General features: G+C 40.9%; 1 protein-coding gene across 6 annotated transcripts in view; it reads right to left on the bottom strand.

Annotated features, from left to right (window-relative positions):
- Nucleotides 1-19810, bottom strand: part of CHD8 (chromodomain helicase DNA binding protein 8) — a 60628-nt gene extending 40818 nt beyond the window's left edge. For 4 of the 6 annotated variants that reach the window (XM_028095143.2, XM_028095150.2, XM_028095145.2 and 1 more), the window contains exon 1: nt 19729-19810. The gene's annotated coding sequence lies outside the window, so the exon portion shown is untranslated. Of the gene's footprint in view, nt 1-5758; nt 5842-19728 lie in introns of those variants that run through there. The other 2 variants (XM_028095144.2, XM_028095151.2) reach the window with 1 other exon arrangement.

The raw sequence follows: 19810 nt of genomic DNA, 5'->3' as shown, positions 1-19810 counted from the left end.
AAGGAAAACTTCTCCTTCTTAGGTACCACCTTAATATCAACTGGCATCAAAATAATAAGAGAAGACGGAAATGCGAGGTAATCTGAGGACAGAGACACAGCAGAAAGAACACCCACATTTTTGCTTCAAACTAAAACTATAAAAGAAATAAACCAAACCCCTTTTTGGGCTCTTACACCTACACACTTTGAAGTTTCTGTCTGTCAAGATCTCTCGGCTGTCTCCGTCCATTTCTTTTTACAATTATCATTCTTAGGTAGAGATCAGGGAGTTTAACATTCACTCACCTTCTCTTTCAGGTAATGTTGACAGAACTTAACAATATACCAGTAGCATTTCAATGACTGTAAAGGTTTCTGAATATATTGCCTTTCATAAATTTCCCTTGTATTTTAAATGCTTTCGCTTACCACTGGCAAAAATAACCACTTTTAACCAAGCTCTCAGTACAATCTTGCTACACTTTTAGTGTAATTTTACCCAGGAAGTTTCCCAAACTTTATTCTAACATATCAATCTATATATACTACTTCTGTTAAGTCCCCTCCCCATTTCTCATATTTGTGATCAAAAACTTCCTCTGCAAGAAGTTCAAAGAATTTACATTTTAGTTCCACTTTTTTTTTAAGATTTTTTATTTATTTATTTGATGGAGAGAGACACAGCGAGAGAGGGAACACAAGCAGAGGGAGTGGGTGAGGGAGAAGCAGGCCTCCCGCCGAGCAGGGAGCCTGATGCGGGGCTCAATCCCAGGACCCTGGGATCATGACCCAAGCCGAAGGCAGACGCTTAACGACTGAGCCACCCAGGTGCCCCTTTAGTTCCACTTATAGTCCCAACTTTCTCTCTCATCATTTCCTATACATACCCTACATTCCAGGCCAACTAGACTACACAGTTCCCCCATGTGATTCCTATCTGCATCTTTGCCTGTTATGCTGTAGCTTTTGCCTAGAACACATCCTCCTCCACTCCCAAGCATCTCTCCCAGCTGAAATCTTTCCTACACTTTCAAAGGTCTTCCTTCTATTCCAAAAGGTGAGCCCAGAACCTCTGCCCTTTTCACAGCAAAGCAATTTGTGATGACTTGGTTCTTTCACCTTCCTTAAATATTCACAGTGTTGTCTGCACCTATTTAAAGCACTTACACTTAATATTTTACTAAAATGACCAGTCTCTTGTCCATATTCTCTGAAGGCCCAAATGGTTCCTTTGTGCAATTAAAAGCTGCCTGCTCCTTAAGATGCTTGTCTGCCATCTGCTGGAAAATTGTCATACTAAACATATTATCGATGATGATAATGAATATGTGCAATGCACACTGTGCACAACCCTGCATGGTGGCCCAGTAGCTCTTTCCCCAAGAGACAAAAAGTTCCTGGATGGTAAGAACCATGTCTTAGTTATGGATCCCTGAAGAAACAGGAGAATATCACATACACAGTAGCTATTCAAAAAAATACTTAATGAATTAATATATTTGCTTGCAGTACATGGAATGAACCATTCAATCCTTATAAAAACTGAATGGTATTCCCTGACTTTAAGATGAGACAGTAGCTTCCCGTCTTGAAAAACTGTCCTACAGGTGTGCCTGGGTGGCTCAGTCGTTAAGCGTCTGCCTTCAGCTCAGGTCACGGTCCCAGGGTCCTGGAATCAAGCCCGGTATCGGGCTCCCTGATCAGAGGGAAGCCTGCTTCTCCCTCTCCCACTCCCCCTGCTTGTGTTCCCTCTCTCGCTGTGTCTCTCTCTGTCATATAAATAAATTTAAAAATGTAAAAAAAAAAAAAAAAAAGAAAAACTGTCCTACAAAGAACTAAAAGCATGTTCACTGAATCCACATCTAAGGATTTAAGTTCATGAAAATGTTGGAAAAAGGAAAAACTAAAACAAGGAATTGAGTACACCACAATATAACTGAACTATATGAAAATATTAAATTTCTTTGTATATGATGTCCATACTTGACAATTCACAAAAGCCTTGCTTGATAAGACCTTTTCTCTTAACTTTTAGAAGACACCAGAGAAGAAATTTGTCAGTGACAGAGTACAGACTTTACTGAAAACTTTTCCATACAACCCACAAACTACTTCGTCCCTTCCTCAACTTATTCGTTATCCTTATGAAACAATAAAATGTGGGTAAATAGCCCAGAAACTCAGATATAAAAAGAAGAGACTGATCAGTAGTTGGCACAACAAAATTACAAAGCACACATGGCATCTCCACCAATGTTAAACAAGATCTTCCTTGCTTCAGTAATTGTATACGCTTCATATCTCCGCAGGATCCATATCGCTTCCCACTTTTGGCTAACCTATTCCACCAGCTCATTCCAGCCTCTCCTAATACCTGCCCCAAAGGTGCTCCAAATGACAATGAGAAAAGTTATACGTATTTCTTGATTTAACAAAAATCTACTCAAAAATTTTATGAATTTCCTCAACATTACCATCAGCTTTTTTCTAGCTATGCCCTACTTGGCTACCTATTATCTTTCATCTCCTATTCACTGCCACAGAAGTTACATTAAATAGATCTAATTAGGTGTCATACAAAAACCACAGGGGCACCTGGGTGGCTCAGTCCTTAAGCATCTGCCTTCAGCTCAGGTCATGATCCCAGGGTCCTGGGATCAAGCCCCACATTGGGCTCCCTGCTAGGAAACCTGTTTCTCCCTCCCTCACTCCCCCTGCTTGTGTTTCCTCTCTCACTGTGTGTGTCTCTCTCTCTCTCTGTCAAATAAATAAATAAATAAAATCTTTTAAAAAAAAAACTACAATAAAAGTTTCACTAATTAGAAGTTTATGCTGATAATAGTTTATAACCTGCCTCTTCTTCCATGGGGGATTTTGTCCTTTCCACTATTCCTTTCCTCCAAAGCAGCCTGATCTCAGAGAGAAATCTCATTTTTTTCATGGGAGAAACAAGGCTAACAGTTTCTGAAATATTTCCTTACCCTCATGCAACTCAAGAGTTAAGTTTTTAAAAGTCAATCAATGTACGTATCATATATGTCCCTTCCCAATTTTGGGGCCAAATTTCTACTTCCCTGGTTCAGTCTGGGCCTGATAATTTAAAAACATCACCAGTGGCTTAATGCCACACCACCAAGTTTCACCACTTCTCAGTCCCCTTGCATCAACTCACCTCTACTGATCTAATTCATTTTGTACATATTTTTTAATCCTAGTCACCTGATTCTTTTCTAACTCCCATGTTTAAGTTGTCCTTGACTCTCAAAGATGAAACCTCCCATCATACCTCTAACTTTCTTCAACCCTCCTTCCATTCCTACTTTCTGGGTCATCCTGGCCATATCCACATCTGGCCTACTCTACCAAGCTCATCTATCCCATGAATTATCTTTCTATGGTTCAAATATGGGTAGTAACAATAAATAGATGTTAAGGGGCGCCGGGGTAGCTCAGTCGGTTAAGTGTCTGCCTTCAGCTCAGGTCATGATCTTGGGGTCCTGGGGTCAAGCCCACGTCCAGCTCCCTGCTCAGTGGGGAGTCTGCTGCTTTCTCTCCCTCTACCCTCCCCTCATACCCCACCCCCGGCTCGTGCTCTCTAATAAAATCTTAAAAAATAAATAAACAGATGTTAAGCTTTCAAATATATGAAGCACTCAGATATCCCTAAGTAAAACCATTGCCTAAAGAAGTCATCCTAGACTTCTTTCACATTGAGAATGAAAAGCCAGTCATGGCCTACCACTGCCTCAAAGAGAAATACATGTATAGGCTCAAAAGGAAAGACAGAGTTTGATGATCGCACTTACTCACTTCCCATAATTTTAAACTAATGACAGAAACCTTGGGGGGAGTTGGGGAGAAATGAAACATACCAGCCAGTTAAGTTAGAATACGAAGCCACCTATCTATAATCTCCATATAACAAGCCAGTTAATGCTAAATAATTTATATAACAGCCTTTCATCTCACCTTCTTTCAAAGGGGGAACTACTCCTCCATGAAGTAAGTATAAACTGATGTTCTTCTGCAGATTTACCACCTTTGATATACTTCCTTTTTTTTTTTTAAGGAATCTATAAAATCCCAACTCTCCTATTTTACCAGTCTCCTTTCCCTTGCCTATTTCAATAACATGTCCACCTGATCATAAAGGACTTCGTTTTCATTCTTTGTATTTTCCATTGCAATCTCCCCATACCTTTCAACAAAGCAGTGATTCTTGATCGGGGGATGAATGATATGTGTAGTTTGAAAGTGCATACTCAATGTCATAATTTTATATTTATCAAATGGAAAAGAAAGACATATCTCAAGGTTTAGGGTATTTATATTCAACAAAACTAAAAATCTTCTTGGCCAGTGAGGATCTGTAAAAGACAACTGGGGGAAGGGGGTGGAGAAGCATGCCTGGATGGGAAGGGTTATCAACATCTCTATGGTAGGGTAAGATTTCTTATGGTCTCTCAAATGGAAGTTTATCATAGTGTATTGTTTATGATGGACAAGAAACACTGCAACAGAGATTAGTCCAGCTGTCCAATAGATGAAATTATATAAACTGAACTGAACTACAGACATCCATTTTCCAGACTTCTCTGGACTGCTCATCCTCTTAGAAGATAATGAACTAATGCCATATTGACATATACTGACCTTTTTTTCTAATATGCACTTCCAGAAAGTACCACCCATGCCCACTTAACCTCTAACTACTCAAAGATTCAGAAAAGAACAAACTATTTTACTTCAAAGTATAAATCTTGTTACTGGAAACTGTATCCTTTCAAGAGGCTCAGCTGAAGACAGACATAAACACATGTTATTGAAACACAAGATGGTTAGAAGCAGCTTAATCGAAATGAGAAATCCCTTGAAAATAAAATCATCAGAAGGCCTAAAATGAAAATCACCAACATAGTTTTTAAAAAAGAAAAATTTAAAAACTACCATGGAGACACAGTAAGACCCAGAGAGTCTCAAATCTAATAAAGAAATGGTAAATAAACATCCAAGGTGAATGTAATAACAATTTAGGGTCAGCAAGGGATCAGGATGTGGAAGGACATAGAGCATAAGAAATGGAGCTATTAACTTGGAGCCACTCAAGACATTTCCTCAAGAAGATCAAGATCCTAGGCCATTTTCTCTATCTTCACCATTCTCACTGCCAAATATGTGGCTACTCTGTTTTTGTTTTCCCAATTGCTTAAAGAAAAAGCACTCACACCTCAATCAGGGGTATGGACATTTGGGGGCAAACATGGCTGGTAAAGTGAGCCTTTCTTAATAAACAGAGAAAGTAAAAAGGCAACTATGAAAGCTAAAACCATGTACGTATATTAAGGGTCCAAAGGGGAAACTACAGAAATCATGTACTCATATGAAAGAAGAGAAGGGGAAAGGTAAGGAAGTGAGGGGTTGATTGAGAGGGAAACGCTACTGGGGGTGGGGGTGGCGGGGACCCGGGTACATTACCTGCTCATACTGCCGGGGTTGTTGCCAGTAAGGCCCATACAGCAGGGGGGGGATATTTCAGACAACTGGCGTCCCCAAAATAGAAATGAGGTACATGCACTTGACGGAGGGAGCTAGCGGGGTGCCCTCCTGGGTGGGGATGGCCAAGACGGGAAGATGCGGGGCGGGGGGGGGGGGTGGTGTGTGGATGCCCGGGTGGGAGCAATGTTAGGGCGGAAGCTACAGGCTGGAAGGTCCGACAATAACCTGAAGGAGAAAAGGAGCTGTGCCTCACCCCAGCGGGCTAAGAGAGGTGCCTTTACCTGCAGCGGCCGTGGGGGGCCGGTTCGCCCCTCTCGCTGTCTCTCCAGCACCAGTTCCCCCCTCCTCCTGCGCAACCTAACTTGATGCTCCCGCCCGCCCCGCGTCTTCATTGGCTAAGCTCTACTGCCACTCACAAGAGGCGCAAGGACGCAAACCAGCGCAAAGGGTGGGACTAGGGAAGAGCTTCCCCCTCCCCCGCCACCACGGGTTAGGTTGAGAGCGCACGGAGAGGCCTATCCGGTTTCTAGGGCCGAGGCGAAGCCTGCAGCTTGCTTGAAAAAAAGGGGCCTGGCCAGAAGCACTGTCTCCTGCTGCGGGAAACTAGTCCTGGGGATTAAATTCCTTACCACCTACACTGTATTCTGCACACTAAAGAGCGTAAACCCGGGAGGGAAGGTTCCACACTATGCCAACTCCGCCTCCCAATGAATCCCCTTCCTTCTAGCAACCCTGTCTATCCCTTCTCCTGTAGTGACTATACCAGATTCCACTCCCCATTAAAAGGGGACAAATCTTCCCTCCATCATGGGAGTGAGTCAGCCCAGTTGCTGTTATATGAGGCCTTTTACTCTTAAAAGATAAACACTCTTTCTGCCACAACCATAATGCTGGTTTGTATTCTTGATATTCCAACCTTTGGGCAGCAGTATCACTTTCTAGAAAGTAATCCCAGGTGCCCTCTAGCAATTCCCAGACCCCACCCCTCCAAAACACACATCCACTCCTCACCCCTAAACCTGATCTCTGAGCCTCACATCACTTCTCTTGAAACAGCCTGTTTGACATATTGGCCAATATCCACTTTGCAATGCCACTTGAGACCACTCTAATTCCCAATGACACTAGTCAACTCCAGAATGATGGTACCCAAACTTTAATCCCTCAAAGTACACAACCGCTAAAATCAGCTGCTTACCTCCTGACTACTAGTTTCCCCTGAAATGAAACCAGTCTCAACACTGATATCCTGTTTTCTGTACTCTAGGACATAACTGAGGAAGGTCAACTTGGCCTCACCTCTATTTTTAAAGATCCTAGCATTACCACTACTATTAGGAACACCAATACCACTCCTTTAAACAACAATACTGTTTTCTCATTCACTCAGACTCAAAACCTCAAAGGCATCTCTGAAACCACCTCCTGTATCCATCATCCAATCATTTGCCAAGTCCCAGGGACTCTCCCGAAATATGTCACAGACAGATTTTGGAGCTGGCAAGGACTTTGGTAATCGTATCAAGTCAACCCTCTCGTACAGATGAGAAAACTGAGGCTTAGAGAGATGAGTGATTCCACTATGAAACTAAGAGGAAAGTTAGGATTCATCTATCTGACTCTCTTATTTCTGCTGCCACCTCTTTATTTATGCAATTACTTACATTAAAAAAAAAACAACCTCTTAACTGATCCCTTCCCCTACGAATCCATTCTGCTACCAGATTAATTTCCTAAAACACAGTGAGTTCAAATCAGTCTCCTCCTTAAAAACTTTCAAAGGTTCCCTGTTACTTAAGATATAAATCTTAAGACTACATCTTGCCTTTCCAATCTCATTTCCCACTATCCTTCTACATATACACTGATAGGCTAGCCAAAAAACAAAAAAACCCAACTTCCTATTGTCATATATTTTTCTTGTAGCCTAGCTAATGCTACTGTCTTCAAATTATACTCCATCCTTATTTCATTTCTTTGCCTCATCAAAATCTTACCTCCTAAGATCTACATCAAATGCCTCTTCATTGTGTCTACATTTATTGAGCATAGAATACACTAACTAATGTGGAAATATTAGAGAACCAAAGGTGAATAAGACATAATCTCTACCCTCAAAGAACTCACAACACGTAGGAGTATATTTGGGTATATAAGTGGGGAGAGGTTGGAAAATAGGGACTACAACAATAGTGACAAATGTAAACAATCATAATACAAGATGATAAGTGCAATGAAATAAGCAGGGGGCTATTACAGGAATACAGATGAAAGGGACTTATTAACTTAGAAGGAAAAGGTTACCAAGAAAGTCATTTCTTGGGCGCCTGGGTGGTTCAGTTGGTTAAATAACTGCTTTCGGCTCAAGTCATGGTCCCAGAATCCTGGGATCAGGCCCCGCATCAGGCTCCCTGCTCCATGGGGAGCCCACTTGTCCCTCTCCCTCTGCCTCCAGCTCCCCCTGCTTGTGCTCGCTCTCTCTCTGTGAAATAGATAAAATCTTAAAAAAAAAAAAAAGTCATTTCTTAAAAGATGAGGAGTTAACTAAGGAAGGTAAAGTGGGCTACAAGAAAGGAGTATTCAGGCAGTAGATATAATAAGAGCAAAGTTAAAACAAAGCACAGCAATGGCAAACAGCATGAGACTTGTAGAGGAAACTCTAAGGAACTCTAGTTCAGTCTTGCCCAAGTGTAAATCACAAAAAGAAATTAGATGAGCTTGAAAGGATAAGGTAAGGCCAGACCCTTCAAGGAAGCATTTTCTGATGCTCATTTCTCAACCACCGATGAGGAGCCACTGAAACAGAATGACAAGATCAGAACTGCGTTTGGGTTAGCTAAGTCTGGCTATTGAATAGAGAATGCATCCGGGAAATGAAGGGTCAGAGGACATAGAAGCAGTCAGGAGGCTGCTGTGGTAGTCCAGAAAAGAACTGTATAGTAGAAATTTCATTTTTTTTTTCTACTCAGCAACAAAAGCCCCTTTCCTAATAGTAGGTAATAGGGGTAATAGCTCAAGGTAGAACTCTCAATGGAAGGCTGGATCTTACCTCTCACTGTAGACTGTTAGAGGAGATGGGAAATCAGAGTGGGAGCTGGAGGGAGGGGTCCCACTTCCTCTTCCCAGCAAAGACAGAGTACACACGTGACCTAGACTAGCTTAAGTGGACAGTCCTTCAGAGAAATTTGACTTTGCAGAGGTAATACAAAGATCCAGAACCAACCAATTAAACAATACTCAGCAGTAGCAGACACTAGAGTTCTACTACAGCATCCTAAATAGACTATTCAGGGGTACGACCTTGGACATGTTCTCTATCTCTAACCTCCCTTAGTTTCAGATCATTTTCTAAACCAGATTGTCTAGCATTCATATTGATTTTGTGAGCCACACAATATCTTTCTAATAAATCACCTTTCTGCTTAAGTTAGCCAAAAGATGATTTCTGTTGTTTGTAACCAAGAACCCTAACAAGGCGATTAGTGCCTGAATCACAGCAGTGTGGGTCAAAAGGTAATGATAAGTAAGGGACAGAGCTGAGTAACAAACATTTAAGGGATAAAAATGCATAGAATCTAGAGTTTAGAGAGAAAGATGACTTCAGCCATGTTGAGTCCGGCCACGTTGAATTTGAGTTGCCTAGAGCAGGCTAAGTAGTGATATTTGATAGGATATTGGATATATAAATCTAAAAGTTGGCTTGGTGATAATTTAGAATTCTCAATATCTAAATAGTAGTTTTAACAGTAGAGCTTACCCGGGGAGTATGTAGAACAGAGCAAGTATACAAAAAACTGCACCAATACTGTTGGGGAGACAACAGGGAATGTTGGGGTCTATGAAAGACTGAAGAATCCATGACCATCCCAAAGAGAGTAGCTGCTAGTCAGCTCTAGTTAAGTGTTGCCATATGGAAATGCACGTCCAAGGTTGAGCGAGAACTTCAGATTTTTCAAATGCCAGAAATAGAGTTTTATGTAAATCTAGGTTTTAAATGCATACAACTAATTAAAAAAAAAAAAACCAACATTTTGAACATTCCGCAGGCTAAACAAAACACTTAGCTGGAAACCCAAGTGTTGAGATTTTTGAGGTAGAGTGAGAAAGTTAAGGAGGAACCCAGGAAAACATCAGGATTTAAGAATCAGAGGTGCCTGGCTGGTTCAGTCAGAAGAGCATGAGGCTCTTTTGGGGGGCTGGGACAGAGAGAGGGGGAGAGAAAGAATCTTAAGCAGGCTCCATGTGCAGCACAGAACCTGATGCAGGGCTTGAACTCATCACCCTAAGATCATGACTTGAGCGGAAATGAAGAGTCAGATGCTTAACTGAGTGAGACACCCAGGCACCCCAGAACAAGCAACTCTTGATCTTGGGGTCGTGAGTTCGAACCCCACGTTGGGGGTTGAGATTATATACATATATACATACATACATACGTACACACATATATAAATAAATAAATAGGATTTGAGAATCTGAATAAGTGGGCACTGGGCTGGCTCAGTCAGTAGAGCATGCAACTCTTGAGCTCAGGGTTGTGAGTTCAAGCTCCAAGTCCGGCATGGAGTCTACTTAAGCGGGGGGGGCTAAAATAGGTGGAGATTAAGGAGTACACTTACAGTGATGAGCACCAGGTGTTGTATGGAAGTGTTGAATCACTATATTGTACACCTGAAACTAATATTACACTGTATGCTAACTAATTGGAATTTAAATAAAAACTTAAAAAAGAATCAGAATAAGCTATACCTAAGTAGGTAGAGAAGGAAAAGCTAGAGAAGCAAACAGTGCAATGTCACAGAAGCAAACAGAGTAGAGAACTGTCGGGGGAAAGAGTGATCAATTATATCAAACAAAAGCAAAAATGTCTGACAATTTAAAATGTCCACTGGATGTAATAATTGAAAGCCTTCTGATCCCTACTTTTCATTGTCAAGCCCAAAGTAATCAGTTCCTTTTGAGCTTTCGTGCCATTTTGTTAAGTATTCTTTTAGGATAAGTATCTTCTACTTTATATTTTAGTTATACTTGTACATGAAAATATAATGAGCTTTGAAATCAGAGGGACCTGGGTTCAAATTTCTGTCCCACCAAGTAAATTAACCTTTCTGAGTCTAGTTCATTCTTCTGTACAAAGGGGAATCAAATTACAGGGCCATTAATGAAGACTGATGAAATACCTAACACAGTATTTGGCATATAAACACTATGTCCTAGGAGACAGTCAACAAATGTTGCTGGATAGATCGTTGGGGAAAAATTTTGGTTTTGCCAGTGTCTCCACCTACCTACCTAGGAGATGCTAGTCAGCCTTTGAGAGGATCACCAAAATAATTTGTTAATTTCAGCAGGTACTTGAATGTGCACTCAGGCTCTCTTCCTCTATATTAAATCTAATCTAAGGCAAACAGGAATAACTACATTTTAGATTCTAAAGTCTGAAGATTATGTTCAACTAACTGGCTTCGGTCAGCCTAAACCTGCTATAGATAGATGTTCTAAGTCAGAGTATTCAACCTTGAGTGGTAAGAGACCTAAATGCTCTCAGGGATCAAAAGAAAGGTCACAAAGATTTTAGAAAAACCACTCCCGCTCTCAAACACTTTTTTCAGATTACTTCCAGGACATCAGGATGACTTTTCTGGTTTTCCTTCTACTTCCCTGGCCACTTCTGCTTTGCTACTCTTCTCCTCTACCAGGCTTTCATTGTTGAAGTTCACAGAGGTTTGATCCTAGGCCCTCTTTAATTCTCATTCTACACTTTTTTTCAAGAATGTCTAATTTACATACATGGCCTCAACTATTACTATTTCCTTCAACAAATTATCTATATGTTTATATCTTTCCGCAAGATGTCAACCCTGAACCCCCAACCTGTACATCTACTTGCCCCAAGGCTTTTCTTGGTAGTGTCTCCAGTCTCCTATTTCTAGTATATGTGCTGCTGAAGCGAGCACTGTCTCCAGTCTCCTTAGCTGACCCACCTGTCCAACTCTTCCTTTAACAGGCTTATTTTTTTTAAAAAAGATTTATTTATATATTTGAGAGAGAGAGAGAAAGCACACTTTTGTGAGTTGGGGGAAGGGCTGAGGGAGAAGGAGAATCTCAAGCAAACTCAGCACTGAGCGCGGGCTCAATCTCACAACCCTGAGATCATGACCTGAGGTGAAATCAAGAGTCCAATGCTTAACTATCCTTTAACAGGCTTATTACCTCAAGGAGACTGGTTCCTTGGTAGTCTGTCTAGTCTCCTTCATCCCCACCACCACACATGCACATACACAAGGAGGGTAATCATTCTCCAGCATCTCCCATTCAGTCATGGCTGCAGAGACCAGAAAACCTCTTCCTCATGACCCATATCCATTATTTGAAAATCCTACCTTTACCTCCTAAATATCTCTCAAATGCATCCACTTCTGTCTCTACTGCCATTCTGGATCAATTTATTATCCTCACTTCTCTGAAGTATTGCAAGTGCCTTCTAACTGGTTCCTCCATTCTATTTAATTCTTACATACCCTTCAAAGTTCACTTCAACATCATCATTTCAAAGAAAAGCTTTCCCTGATGTTGCAGATAAAAAACAGCCAAATTTACTGAGTATACATTACATGCCCAGCACTGTTCTAAACAATGAAAATGCATTAACATATTTAATTTTATTAAGCCTGAAATAACTTTTTTTTTACAGATAAGGAAACTGAGGCACCAAGAGATTAAGTAATTTGCCCAATATCCCACAGCTAGTGAAAAGTGGTTCCAGGGGCGCCTGGGCGGCTCAGTCATTAAACGTCTGCCTTTGACTCGGGTCATGATCCCAGGGTACTGGAATGGAGCCCCGCATCGGGATTCCTGCTCTGTGGGAAGTCTGCTTCTCCCTCTCCCGCTCCCCCTGCTTGTGTTCCCTCTCTCGCTGTCTCTGTCAAAAAAGAAATAAAATCTTAAAAAAAAAAAAAAAGGTGGTTCCAGATTCAAATTTAGGCAGTGTGGCTTCAGAAGTCACATTCTTAAATACTTTACTATACTATGCTTTAGGTTATATGCCCCTATTATAAATTCCCCTGTAATATCCGCAACTTTTTAGAGTAGAGATTGAATAACTCGTTATATAATTAATTGTTTGATCCCCCCCATTAGAATATAAGTTCCACAAAGGCAAGAACTGTGTATGATTTGTTCATTACAATATTCCCTTCGCTTATCAGGTGGGCATTTAATGTACTTTTCTTGGAGTGTATTTTCAACATCCAGCCAAAGGTGTGTGGGAGTGGGGCTGCGGAGAGGTAATGGGGAGGTTTCTGAGCAACAGCAAGGGCTTCTCTCCGACTGCAGATAGTAAACGGGCAGAGGCATGTTTCCTACCAGAAACATTCAGAAGAGGCATTTTAAAATCATAAGCATCTTCACTTTTTAGAACCTGGGTTACATGCAGTATACACAAGACTATTTTCCATGTATGATAATTACTGTTAAAAGTAATGAAATTTTAGTGATTTCCTTTAGGCTTGGGACCATAAAGCCTCAGTGGTGGCCAATTTAAAGCTGTGGCAAGAGACAAACATGACACTATACACATATGACCCCAAAATAGGGCGTGGATTCATTTTCAAGTCAGTTTCACTGTAGATTTTTTTCCAGTAAAACTCGAGAGTTTTGGCCTAAGTCTGAAGACAGAAAATAGGAGCCTAATCTTTGAGGATCACTGCCCTTAAGCTGACTTAGCTGGAAAAGTTCTTCTTCACTGGCACATGGTCACCAAGGTGAAAATAATATTCTGAGTTCCAGCTGAGGAATATCTAACTGGATCAATATATCCGCCTTGTATGATGCTACTTGTGGGCATCCAGCATAAGTAACAATATATATAAATTTAGGTAACAAAGTCCCATTCTCCTTATGGTCCCCCACCACACACACACACAGCATTCTTGCAGGCCCCATTTTAACTGGGCCAAGTATATGTACATTTGTTCAGCCTAACAGAAAAATGTAAATATTTACTTAATTATTTATGAGGTATTGTTTCATTGCAACATTTATGTTAAAAAAGTATATGTGGTGAAGGGAGGAGAAATATTATAAAGCACTTTTATTATCACACCCCTGCCTCCAGGCACAAAAAATGACCCCAGGGAGATGGGACTGATGAAAATTTAAATTTAGTGGACTAGTTTGACTTGCATTGGCTAAAAAATAGTTATTTGCAAGACTGACCAAGTGAATTTCCTCTGTATAGCTTAAAGTATTTCACATAATCTTATCTTCAAAATTAGTTAAATAAAGGAAACAAACTATTATTCTTTTTTTTTTCCTTTTAACAGAGATACAAAGACAAAAATAAATTTTACATTCCCAAGGTTCTTCAACTGTGAAAGGTACAGCTTTAACAGGCTACCGAATGCCTCCTTGTCTTGTGTGGTCAAAGACAGTTCTCCCACAGGGGTCAGCACTGAACTTTTCAATGGGGGAAGGCTGGATCATGAATGGAGTTTTGAAGTCCGACAGACCAGAGTCCTACTCCTGGCTAAGTTACCTAACCTCACAAAGTCTTATTTTTTTCTCTTCTGTAAAATGAAGCTAAAATCACATATATTTCAGGGTTTACTCTGAAGATTAAAAGATAACGTACAATGTTTGGCACATAGTAGGCAAATGAAAAAGGAGTTTATTATTCCCTATCCAATAATTTCAAAGTATACCATTAAAGGTCTCTCTCAAAGCAAATCACTCCTTAGAGACTTGGCCGTGCTGGTCTGCTAAGCAGAATGGTGGGATACTGAAATAGATGTAAAAGTTTCACAATTAGAATAGCAGGACTGCTGGGCATGATAAAAAGACTCTGAGAAAGCAGTACAGCCCTTTAACCTTAAAACCATGGAAAAGACTTCAACCAGCCCTGGTGTCTAGAGCAACATCCAGGTAATTCAATTAATCATTTTTTGTGTTTGTAGGAATGAAGCCAGTGTCTATCTCATGGTACTCCATTTACTTCACAATGCCTACTGTGGGAACATACAGGTCTCCAACTGACTAGGCTGCCCCTTGATAGTTCACATGCCCAGATCCAACTGCCTCGACTCTTGACTTCCATTACTTTCAGGACAGCCATGAATGGAAGCAACCATTACCTATTTAAGGCCTCATGAAGAAGGTGCCCCCCCACCCCCAACAGGAAGCATACCTGAAAAACAGACAAAAGCACTACATTTTATAGGTGAATTGATATGTAAATAAACAAAGAGCTGACTAATGTGCTCAGCTCCCCAAAGGAAAAAAAGAATAACTAAATACTGAGTAGAAGCAATGAAGAAGAAAACACTGAGTGAAAGGTCCATGCTCATGGAACGTGGTAGCCCCTGTTTAAAAATCCAGAAAAATCTTCCCATTCAGTTTACTTAAGTAGCTGTTTTACTGCTGTATATCTGGTATCTGTAATAGAAAATGAAAATTATGTTCTATTAAGAAATTTTGTTATGATTTGGGCTCTAAATAGGCAGCTCAATTACTAAAATCACTGGTTTCTTCTAGAACCAACCAAAATGAAACTCCCATGTCACCAATGGGACAATGTACCTCTGAACATGTCCCAAAGGAATAATCCCCAAAGACACAGTGTATTCCCAAAGTTGGTAATGGAAGAAAAAATGAAAGCAGGATATTCCAAAGGTTTCTATAATGACCATGAGAGACAATTTGAAAAACCTGTAAGACTTTATAGCTCCTGAAGGTCCTTCCTCCCGGATGATATTAAGAATTCTGTTAATATATAACCTTTCTCAGGAAGATACTGACATAGGTTTAGGAAAATTACAGACTCTCAAAACAAAAAGGTGTTATTACAGAATGACAAATTACTAGAATATTGGGACATTACCAAAAGAATTATAACTATTACATTTAAATTGCTGACATACAGGGGAGAAAAAAGCACAGTCCCCTTATTACCTAGTAATTTCAGTAGTATGTCGTTTAATTATCTTTTTAAAATGAAATAAACATTGAAAATACCAAATGAAATGCAACTATACACAATAAATTTCTCTGGAAAGGTATAATTCAGGGATGTTTCATTCTTTTTTTTTTTAAGATTTATTTATTTATTTCAGAGAGAGAGCATGCAAGGGAAGGGGTAGAGGGAGAGAATCCTCAAATTCCCTGCTGAGCACGGAGCCCCACTCGGTGCACGACCCATGATCACGACCTGAGCAGAAACCAAGAGTCAGACGCTTAACCGACTAAGCCACCCAGGTGCCCCAGGGATGTTTCATTCTTTCAATGACAAAACCAATCTTTTCCTAATAATTATGCATAAGAATAAGTAAAGTTTAAAATTTGGGTTTTTTTTTTAATACTTTTGATTATGAGTGAGTCTGATGTTCTGGAAACTCTTATCAAATTAATGAGAATATACTTGGATAGTCTGAATTTGAAGGGGTTAGAACATTATCTAGATTGCCTTATGTCAACTCTACTGCTTGGAATATATTCCAATATATCTAGCCTGCGGAAGACAAATGTAGAGCAATTATCTATGCCAGTCTACTTTCTGTTTATGTCTGCTGTATTTTTTTTATTATATCGTAACATACATTGGTAGGAAGAAATTAACTGCTTTATTTTTAAAATCTCCTACTGCAATCTGAAGACAAGAATTAAGATATTTTAAAATTAGTCTAAAAAAAACTGAAAAGGGGGGCGGGGCGCCTGGGTGGCTCAATCGTTAAGCGTCTGCCTTCAGCTCAGGTCATGATCCCAGGGTCTTGGGATCAAGCCCCGCATCGGGCTCCCTGCTCTGTGGGAAGCCTGCTTCTCCCTCTCCCGCTCCCGCTCCCCCTGCTTGTGTTCCCCCTCTCGCTGTGTCTCTCTCTGTCAAACAAATAAATAAAATCTTTTAAAAAAATAATAAAATAAAAAACTGAAAAGGCATAGAATTATCAGTCTAAAAAAAGATATTTTAAAGTTGACCATTTTCCTTCATGTGACATTAAACAACCAAGAGCCTAGTGAAGGATAGAAAGTGATGATAATAAAGAGGGCAAAAGAAATGTTAGCTACAGAACAGCTTCATGAGAAATCTCGGAGACTAACACACTTTGTAGTTTAAATTGAAAACATCCAGGCAACTACAAAGGGGCAGACTTATTTTGCAACACAAATACAATGAAAATCTTAAAGGCAATATGAAAGAGTGAGAAAACACAAAAAAGAGCTCAATTACAACTTGACACACTTGTACACACAAAACAAAAGAGAGGTTAAGGTGGGGAAAGGTTATCCAGGATAAAACTTAGAACGTAATAAACGATTAAATAAACCTTTAGGCAATAGTAAATGGTTGATACAACAGCTTTGTTATATAAAAATACAACTGTCCCTTGAGTACCAGGATACCAAAAGAACACATCTTGAAAACTAGGGTCTCTTTGAGGCCTCAACAAGACAGAAGCAAGAAAGGCACAGTGTCAGTGAATTAAAACAAAAAGCAAAGTGAACAAAACTGTAACAGAAGTTTGAAGGGAAGACCACCAACTTTGTGAGAAAAAGAATAAAAAATTAATTGACGAGGAGACATAAAAAGTTTTTAAAATATGAAACAATACTTTATCAATGAATCGACTGCTAATGGTAAAACAGTAAACACTAGGTTGGTCACAGTAGGTAAGTCATGCAAAGACCTGCAGATCAGGGACTTGCCCAAATGCAACTCCAGAAGTGGAGTGACTTTTAGGGGTAAAGATGAGGGGCCAGAAAATATTTGTTTGTTTATTCCCCAGATATCAGGCTCAATGTAGGCTCAGAAGACAACTCTTGCAGGGCAGTGGACAAACAGTATCTTCAAAGCATTAACATTCATCTCAATGCTCTAAAAATGTTACAGCCTTTCCACAGATGACAATATCAAATCTCATTCTTTCAGTAAGCAAGTACAGTTCTTGGCACCCACAAATTAATCTTAAGTGGCAGTTTAGCTTTAAAAAAAAACTCACCCTTTTCAAAGGAGATGGGTACAATGGTTTCTTTTATTTTTATTTATTTTTTTTAAAGATTTTATTTATTCATTTGACAGAGAAAGAGAGCGAGCGAGCGAGAGAACACAAGCAGCGGGAGCAGCAGGCAGAAAGAGAGGGAGAAACAGGCTCCCCGCTGAGCAAGGAGCCAGACATGGGGCTCGATCCAAGGACCCCGGGATCACGACCTGAGCTGAAGGCAGACGCTTAACCAACTGAGCCACCCAGGCGCCCCATGGTTTCTTTTAAAGACTAATTCCCCTTCACCATCCTACCTTACCAATGGGAAACTCTATCTTATCTATCAGAGCCTTCGTATAAAATGTCAGATTTTTTTTTCCTCTTATAACCAAAACTCTGCAGTGGTGGTGACCACAACACCAAGATTCTTCCACCCCATCACCTGGTGGTGCTGCAGAGAAGACTGTCCCAGAAAATACAACATCTGTATTTCCTGGTGATTCACAACCAGTTCAGTAGATTTCTATCTATTGCTATCATTTTTTTTTAAATTTTTATTTATTTGTTTATTTATTTGTCCAGAGAGAGAGAGTACAAGCGGGGGAGCGGCAGGCAGAAGAGAAGCAGGCTACCCACCGACAAGGAGCCTGATACAGGGCTCGATCCCAGGACGCTGGGATCATGACCTGAGCTGAAGGCAGACGCTTAACCGACCAAGCCACCGAGGCATCCCTATTTCTATCATTTTCTGTCCATGTCTAAATAAATAGATTTTATCGATTTGGGAACTGACAAAATCAAAAGATCGGATGCACAGGATAGATCAAACACTGGCAAGGTGTGAACTGTGCAAGTATCCATACACTGCTCCATCAAATCCCTGATCTCAATCCATTACTCCTCTGCTACTTCAGTTTTAGACCTTCCCCCAGGCCTGTCTCTTCACCCACGCCTACCCTCTCTTTGGCCAATGTCCTTCATCGTGCCTTGCAGACCCACTGGCATGCGTCTCTTGCAACCCAGGTCTTCTTAAATAGAAAATGTTTTCTTTATAACTCTCTTTTAAGGGGTGGATAAGTCCAAAATACCACAATTTGTTCTGAAGCCTGTTTGATGAGCACTACAAATGAAATTCATAAGCAGAAGACATTAATTAACTAACAGAGGACCTTATTCAAATCCCAAACTCACCTTCTAGCATCTAAAGTGTCCCACACCAGATAGGACCTCAGCCGACTCTAAGAATAACCCAGTCAGAGAACCCTGACCGAACTGAGAGGCTCAGAACAACACGAAGAGTAAATAATTTCTGGATTCTGGTGTGAGAGTAGGATGCAATAGACATTGATAACGCAGCTCCTCTGGCTTGAATTTGGGGCAATTCCATTAGGACAACTTCTTAAGTCTTCGACTCCTACCTCACTATTCTTAGTCACTTAAAAAAGATTGGTCCGCTAAACATCTATATGCCCATACACCTCCACTATACACTTCTTTTAAGACCTTAATCACTTTAGGACTGCCCCTTAAGGGCAGGAGCTGCTGCACTTGCACAGCTGCTGCAATGGCTGGAAAATTTCCTGCGACACTAGAGACAGGTAAATAAAGAAATTGCATTCGCTCCGAGGCAGGGGGAGGGGTCTTCTGTTAGTGAAGAGTTTACATAATGCAACAGAAGACCAGTAAGCTCTGCAGACCTGTCAATGGAGATGCAAAGCTTGAGCTCCTCTCTTCCCACCATCTCTAAACACTCTCCAAAAGCCTGATCTTCCCTCCCAAAGACCCACAGAAATTACACCTAATAATGTATAACAAGGTACACACCCTCACCCCAAGCTTTCCTACACACCTTTATTATTAAAAGAGAAAAAAACCCTAACCTCCCACTTCTGAGACCAAAGTATGGAGTAACCAAACGGAGCCGGGGAGTTTTCTCTCCGCTGAAGAGGCAAGGAGAACAAGGAGCTGCCTCAAAACTACACCACGCCCAGTAATGCAATGACAAGCCCTAAAAACCCCACAGCGGCGGGGCAGCCCCCTTCGCGGCTTGGCCCAACTCCGGCCCCGCGGCCCAGCAGCCGCCCTCTCCCCCGGCCTTTCACAAAGGAGAATGGTTCAGTCCAGAGCATCACCCAGCACCTGATCCCTCACAACTGGGGGACGGGTAAGAAGCGGGGGAGCGAGGAGGAGAATGAGTTACTGAAACCAATTCTAAGACCTTTAGTTTTGCAAAGACTCTTGGACCAGCACTGATGAGCAGGCGTGAGAGGGAAGCCTACCTGAACAAGTCCTGGTGCTTCCTTTCCAGCCAGCGTTTCAACTCACCCTTTCGGAGAACAAGGCGCCTTCCGGCGGAGCATG

The sequence above is a fragment of the Eumetopias jubatus genome, unplaced genomic scaffold (assembly GCF_037043125.1).
Source record: "Eumetopias jubatus isolate StellerSeaLion01/CBP00866 unplaced genomic scaffold, mEumJub1_p1.0 scaffold_7, whole genome shotgun sequence".
Lineage (NCBI taxonomy): Eukaryota > Metazoa > Chordata > Mammalia > Carnivora > Otariidae > Eumetopias > Eumetopias jubatus.
Note: the sequence above shows the minus strand (reverse complement) of the source record. Positions and strands in the feature narration are given on the sequence as shown.